This window comes from Dendrobates tinctorius, unplaced genomic scaffold (assembly GCF_039654945.1).
Source record: "Dendrobates tinctorius isolate UK_male_01 unplaced genomic scaffold, ASM3965494v1 ptg000075l, whole genome shotgun sequence".
NCBI lineage: Eukaryota > Metazoa > Chordata > Amphibia > Anura > Dendrobatidae > Dendrobates > Dendrobates tinctorius.
The window spans coordinates 28,610,531-28,617,700 of NW_027361743.1; positions in this window are offsets into that span (position 1 = coordinate 28,610,531).

Here is a 7,170-nt window from a genome sequence, read left to right on the forward strand (position 1 = left end):
AGATGAGTTTTTGCAAGAGCAAGCGGTAGGACTGTGGAAGGTTTTGTTGTGTGGAGGCGGAGCTGCGGTGGAGCCTGGGTAGGATCTTAAGGGGGCATGAAAATTTTGCCAGTATGGGGCCCTGAAATTCCTAGTGGCAGCCCTGGCCGTGGAACGTACCACACCCTCTACAGCGAGCTACAGGCAAACCCGGAGAAATTTATAGACTATACACAGATGTCCCAACAAAGCTTCATGTATTTGCTAGGTTGTGTCCAAAATGCCATCCGGAGACAGGACACACATCTCCGTTTTGCGATTCCTCCCGAGGTACGGCTCCTGGTCATATTACGGTACGTAGTATTTCTAAAGCAATGCCTGCCTAATTTTATTTGTTCTCATATGTACTATTCCAAAGCTGGCAGGATTATTGTTCTGCCATGTACTTAACCAAAGGCTGCAGCATTATTTGTATGCCATGTAGTAAATAAAAGGCTGCATATTTATTTTTATGCCTTTTCTTTTTTAAAAAAATTTAATTTTTTGGTGTTGTAAAAATCCAGATACACAAATATTAATTTTTGTTTTTTCTCTGTTTCCCAGATTCCTGGCTACTGGAGAGACCCTCTCTTCACTTCACTTCCAGTACCGGCTTGGAATATCCACCTTGTCTGGAATTGTTGCGGACACCTGCCGGGCTTTGTGGGACGTTGTCTGTCCCGAATTTCTGCCCCTCCCTACCGTGGAAAAGTGGATTGAAAATGCAGAAAGATTCTGGACAGTCTGCAATTTCCCCAACTGTTTGGATGCGGTGGATGGGAAACACATCCGGATTATAAAACCCAAAAGAACTGGATCAGAGTACTATAATTACAAAAAGTACTTCTCTACAGTACTCGTGGCCATTTTTGATGCAGACTGTAAGTTTGTCGCAGTGGACATTGGGGCATTTGAGCGTGGGAATGACTCCCAGGCTTTTAAGAACTTGGACATGGGCCGGAGGTTGTATGGCAACCAGTTCAATTTCCCCATGCCACAGCCTCTTCCCAACACATAAGGTCCACCACAGCCCTTTGTAATGGTTGGGGATGAGGCATTCCAGATGTGCCAAAACCTCCTCAAACCCTACTCCAGCCGGGATTTGGACCACACCAAACGAATTTTTAATTACAGGCTGACCAGGGCAAGAAGAACTGTAGAGTGTGCCTTTGGTATTCTTGTTTCCAGATGACGCATTCTCGGCACAGTCATTAATCTTAAACTGGAAACAGTGGATGAGGTGGTGAAGGCCTGTGTGGTTCTACACAATTTTGTCATGGTTAGAGAGCACCCGAACTTTGAACTCGATGATGCCGCTCCTAACCCCTTACCTGAATTTAATCAGCACCCTCTCAGGTTATCCGTTGAAGTTGGCTAAATGAGGGACCAATTTGCGGCCTACTTCAACTCAGATGTAGGGCGGGTGGCCTGGCAAGAGCAAATGGTGTAATAAAGTTTACTTTTGTGTGGATGTTAATAAAAAACCTTTGTTGATACCTTTACCGAGTGCACTCTGTCTTTTTACACTTCAATATAATAATCAATTGGCCAGGTGTACCAGTGAATTCATGATGCTGGGTTTTGTGCATCATTAATTTAATAGTACTCAAGACTAGGTGACTATACATACACACAATTTGCATGATCTACATTATCTTCACACTTTGAGTTCAACGTGATGCGACAGTGGAGATAATACAACTTTGTGTCACCTGTCATTATGTTAAAAATAGTGATTTTTGAATGCAGGAGCATCCATAACTATTTATGAGACCTAACGCTGTGACTATCGATATGTTGTATTATCCTCACTGTGGCCAGTTTGAAATCAACACTGTATACATAGTAAAGTTGATACAACTTCTACAATACCCTGGCCTGGTGGCATGCTGAAGTGAGGATGCCAAAAGTAACGTATCCAGACTTCAGAAGGTTAGCACACATTGTCAGGAGAAGACACATACGAGGTTAACTGCAGCATCGCTACAGTCTGATAGAAATATATGCAGACTGAAGCGACGCTGCAGGTCAAAACTCATGTGTATTTAGCTGCACAGGTGTGATAGTTATGCTACAAGGCCAGGGTATTGTATATCTGGCGGGTATTTTCCACATCATCTCCTCAGTTTATCAACACACACTGAATAGAGGATGAGGTTAATTACAAGGTCTAGCAATAATAACCTTGCATAGTATCACCAAAAATTAAATGATGTTAAAACACACCATAGTGAAGTTACTGTTTTGGATATAAGGCAAGGTAACTATAGATAGGCCTTGCACTCAACACTATCCTCTATTCAGTCTGTGCTATATTACCAGACTGAAGAGACTGTTGTTGAAAATACAAGTCATATAGATTTGTGTTTTTGACTACACATATCTCCAAGATTGACACGCGAAACATGTGTGATTAATGGAGCTATGTGTTGACAAAAAAGAAAAATGTACGGCACAGTGTGTGTAAGGCGCAGTGTGTGTAGTCGGCGAAAGACACATTAAACACAACTTTTTTTGTGAAAACAACATTGCACATTTATTAAAAACTAAAAAAAAAATATTTTTATTTAGACGGACGTTTGGGGGAGGAGTGAGAGACTTTGGGGGTGTGGAGAGACGAGGAACGGCTGGAAATTGAGGAAGGGGTTCTAGGTGATGCGGCTACTAAAGTAGTGGGGGGAAGGGAGCTTGGAAATGGAACTGGAGGCAGGTTGAGAAACTTTGGAAGGAGAGGGGGGACTGACTAACAAAGTCTTTTGTTTTTTCTTTTTTGGGGCAGGAGTCACCTGCCTGTACCGACTACCAGTTTGTGACTGCCTTACATTTGTTAACCGCCTAGAGATGTTGCCTCGTGTCTTTGCAGAATAAAATAGGGAATGTGGGTCTCCCCTAGGTGGCTCGGTGGAGGCGCTGGCGGTGCTCCTTGCAGGAGAACCTGTGGTGTCCGTGCTCATTGAAGGCGAAGTTTTCACGGTGCTTCTGGTGGGAGAATAGGTGGCAGTGCTCCTATCAGGTGAAGCTGTGGCGGTGCTCCTGTGATGAGGAGTGGTGGCGGTGCTCCGAGTTGGTGAAGCGGTGGTGGTGGTCCTCTGAAGAGGAGTGGTGGTGATGTTACGATGAGGTGAAGAGGTGGCGGTGCTCCTCTGATGATGAGTGGTGGAGGTGCTCCTCAAATGATGAGGAGTTGTGGCGGTACTCACATAATGATGGTGAGAAGTGGCGGTGCTCCTATCCGGAGATGATGGTGTCTCTGTGGTCGGACCAGGAGAAGAGGTGGCGGTTGCCCAACCAGATTTTGCACTGGAGGTGCGCCAAGAAGTGGTAACGTTGGCAGTACTGGTGCTCCAGACAGTAGCAGCGCTTGACATGGTGATGGCAGGGGTGGAGTGTCCAGCAGCACTCGGCCTTGGTGTGGTGTAGTGGTGTCCGGCATGGCTAGGAATGCAGGTGGCCGTGCAGTGATATGCAGCAGAAGTCGGTACTGTGGTGAAGCGAGTCAGTGGTGGCACAGGTGGGAATGACACCACTGACTGCTGCATGTACTGATTCTGCTGCATAGCCTGCAAGTAAGCAGTGTTTTTTGCAGGCGTGTAACACATTCAGCTGTTGCTCAGGACTAAGGTGTTCCGCCATGCCCCGTTCAATTTTACTTAAAAAATGGTGCGCTGGTCTATTGATGCCGGTCAAGGCGCTGGTCGGAAGAGCGGATGAGGTGTTCCATGTAGTTAAAACCATGTTTCATTAGGGCAAAAAAACACTTTCCACTCTTTCGGACAGCGACTTGAGGCTAGCATGAAAGGCCTCGCTCAAGTGCATGAACTCGGGCAAGACAGGCCTGTCTGAGGCCCTCTGCCGCTGGCGGGTAGTGCCCGCATAACCAGTGGCAGAGACCTGGGACAGGGGAACACCTGATGGACCAGCTTCCTGGTCACCAGCTGTCTGGGTTGCTGACCTGCAACTTGCTTCCTGGCTTTCGGATGGCTGGGACGGGTCCAAGGTTGATCGATGAAGAACCACTCCAAGGAGAGGTTGCAGGGTGCTGCTCCAGGTGCTGTGTAAAGAAAAGTCAAACATTAGTATCATGCATTTACAAGAAGGATTGTCTGTTGAATCTAAAAACACCAATTATGTTCACTGAAAAACCAAAAAAACAAAATAATAATACTTACGCTCTGGTGGCAAGGACCAATTCCAAAGCAAGATGATATCTGTACTTGGATCTGCTCCTTGCCACTGAGCCACTGCAAACCTGTCCCTCAGCACGAACATCAGTGTTGAAGCGGTCCTTCATCGTGCACCAACATGTGCGGACTCTGTTCACTGTTGAAAAAATAATAACACAAACATAGAATGCACTGATGGGAACATCTGTACAGTGGCGTAGCAACTGTTTGTGGCGCCCGGGGCGGTCGAAAAATTTGCCGCCCCTTTGGTCGTTGATAATTCGGAAGCATCCGAAGAGCCCACACTACATTCAAAGATCTAATTTTTAGTCTGCTACTAACTCTGCTATTATTTCTAAATTTCTAGACTTTCAACTTCTTGCAGTTCTCTATATATATGTATGTATTAGCTTGATGATGCTGGATGAAGACCTAATGGCTTTTTTAATAATAATTTTTAATAATGTGACAGAAAAAAACCCAGAAAGTACAAATTATTTTGGCGGACAGGGGGCGGACACTGACAGCTTGGGGCCCCTGTGCAAGAAATGTGTCCGGGCCCTCCTCCTTTTATGGCGTCAAAGCTACGTGTGTGTGTGTGTATATATACATATATATAGAGATAGATATTGATATTATATAGCCACACACACACATACAGGTATATATTACATAGTCTCTTTTATTATGTATATTGCTGTCCCTTACACAGTGCCCTCTCTTGTTATGTACAGTACCGTCCCTTACATATTGGATTATATAGAGCCCTGTTATTTATTACATACCGTCCTGTCTTGTTGGCTGTATAATGCAATGATGGCTGATGGAGCATGGGAAAGCTTCCTTTCTAATGGAGAAGCTGATGGACTGGTAGTTTGGTCACCGGCTCCTCGATCAGCAGTCATTTTATATCTAAAAAGAGAAGGGACTATGTAATAAAAGAGGGCACTGTAAATAACAAAATTAACAAGAATACACTACAGTCATGGCCAAAAGTATTGACACCCCTGCAGTTCTGTCAGATAATACTCAGTTTCTTCCTGAAAATGATTGCAAACACAAATTCTTTGGTATTATTATCTTCATTTAATTTGTCTTAAATGAAAAAACACAAAAGAGAATGAAGCAAAAAGCAAAACATTGATCATTTCACACAAAACTCCAAAAATGGGCCGGACAAAAGTATTGGCACCCTCAGCCTAATACTTGGTTGCACAACCTTTAGCCAGAATAACTGCGACCAACCGCTTCCGGTAACCATCAATGAGTTTCTTACAATGGTCTGCTGGAATTTTAGACCATTCTTCTTTGGCAAACTGCTCCAGGTCCCTGATATTTGAAGGGTGCCTTCTCCAAACTGCCATTTTTAGATCTCTCCACAGGTGTTCTATAGGATTCAGGTCTGGACTCACTGCTGGCCACCTTAGAAGTCTCCAGTGCTTTCTCTCAAACCATTTTCTAGTGCTTTTTGAAGTGTGTTTTGTGTTATTGTCCTGCTGGAAGACCCATGACCTCTGAGGTAGACTCAGCTTTCTCACACTGGGCCCTAAATTATGCTGCAAAATTTGTTGGTAGTCTTCTGACTTCATAATGCCATGCACACGGTCAAGCAGTCCAGTGCCAGAGGCAGCAAAGCAACCCCAAAACATCAGGGAACCTCCGCCATGTTTGACTGTAGGGACCGTGTACTTTTCTTTGAATGCCTCTTTTTTCTCCTGTAAACTCTATGTTGATGCTTTTGCCCTAAAAGCTCTACTTTTGTCTCATCTGACCAGAGAACATTCTTCCAAAATGTTTTAGGCTTTTTCAGGTAAGTTTTGGCAAACTCCAGCCTGGCTTTTTTATGTCTCGGAGTAAGAAGTGGGGTCTTCCTGGGTCTCCTACCATACAGTCCCTTTTCATTCAGACACCAATGGATAGTACGGGTTGACACTGTTGTACCCTCGGACTGCAGGGCAGATTGAACTTGTTTGGATGTTAGTCGAGGTTCTTTATCCAACATCCGCACAATCTTGCGTTGAAATCTCTTGTGAATTTTTCTTTTCCGTCCACATCTAGGGAGGTTAGCCACAGTGCCATGGGCTTTACACTTCTTGATGACACTGCGCACGGTAGACACAGGAACATTCAGGTCTTTGGAGATGGACTTGTAGCCTTGAGATTGCTCATGCTTCCTCACAATTTGGTTTCTCAAGTCCTCAGACAGTTCTTTGGTCTTCTTTCTTTTCTCCATGCTCAATGTGGTACACACAAGGACACAGGACAGAGGTTGAGTCAACTTTAATCCATGTCAACTGGTTGCAAGTGTGATTTAGTTATTGCCAACACCTGTTAGGTGCCACAGGTAAGTTATAGGTGCTGTTAATTACACAAATTAGAGAAGCATCACATGATTTTTCGAACAGTGCCAATACTTTTGTCCACCCTCTTTTTTATGTTTGGTGTGGAATTATATCCAATTTGGCTTTAGGACAATTCTTTTTGTGTTTTTTCATTTAAGACAAATTAAATGAAGATAATAATACCAAAGAATTTGTGTTTGCAATCATTTTCAGGAAGAAACTGAGTATTATCTGACAGAATTGCAGGGGTGTCAATACTTTTGGCCATGACTGTATGTAAGAGACAGCACTATACATAACAGCAGAGGAAGCTATGTAATAAGGGACGGCATCATATATAACTAGAGAGGATGATACGTAATAAGGGATGGTGTTATACATAATAAAAGAGGAAACTATGTATCTAAGGATGGTGTTATACAGAATTAGTGAGTACACTATATACTAAGGGACTGTGTTAGACATAATAAGCGATAATGTCTTCCTCCACCTCCCCCTGTTCCTAAGGCCATTATAAGTCCCCCTTCCTCCCATCCCAATCCCCCACACCCCTCATTGTCCTCCTCCCCTCGCATCCCATTATTGTCCTCTCGTCACCCCATCATTGCCCTCTTCACCACCTCCATCATTTTCTTCTCCACCACTAT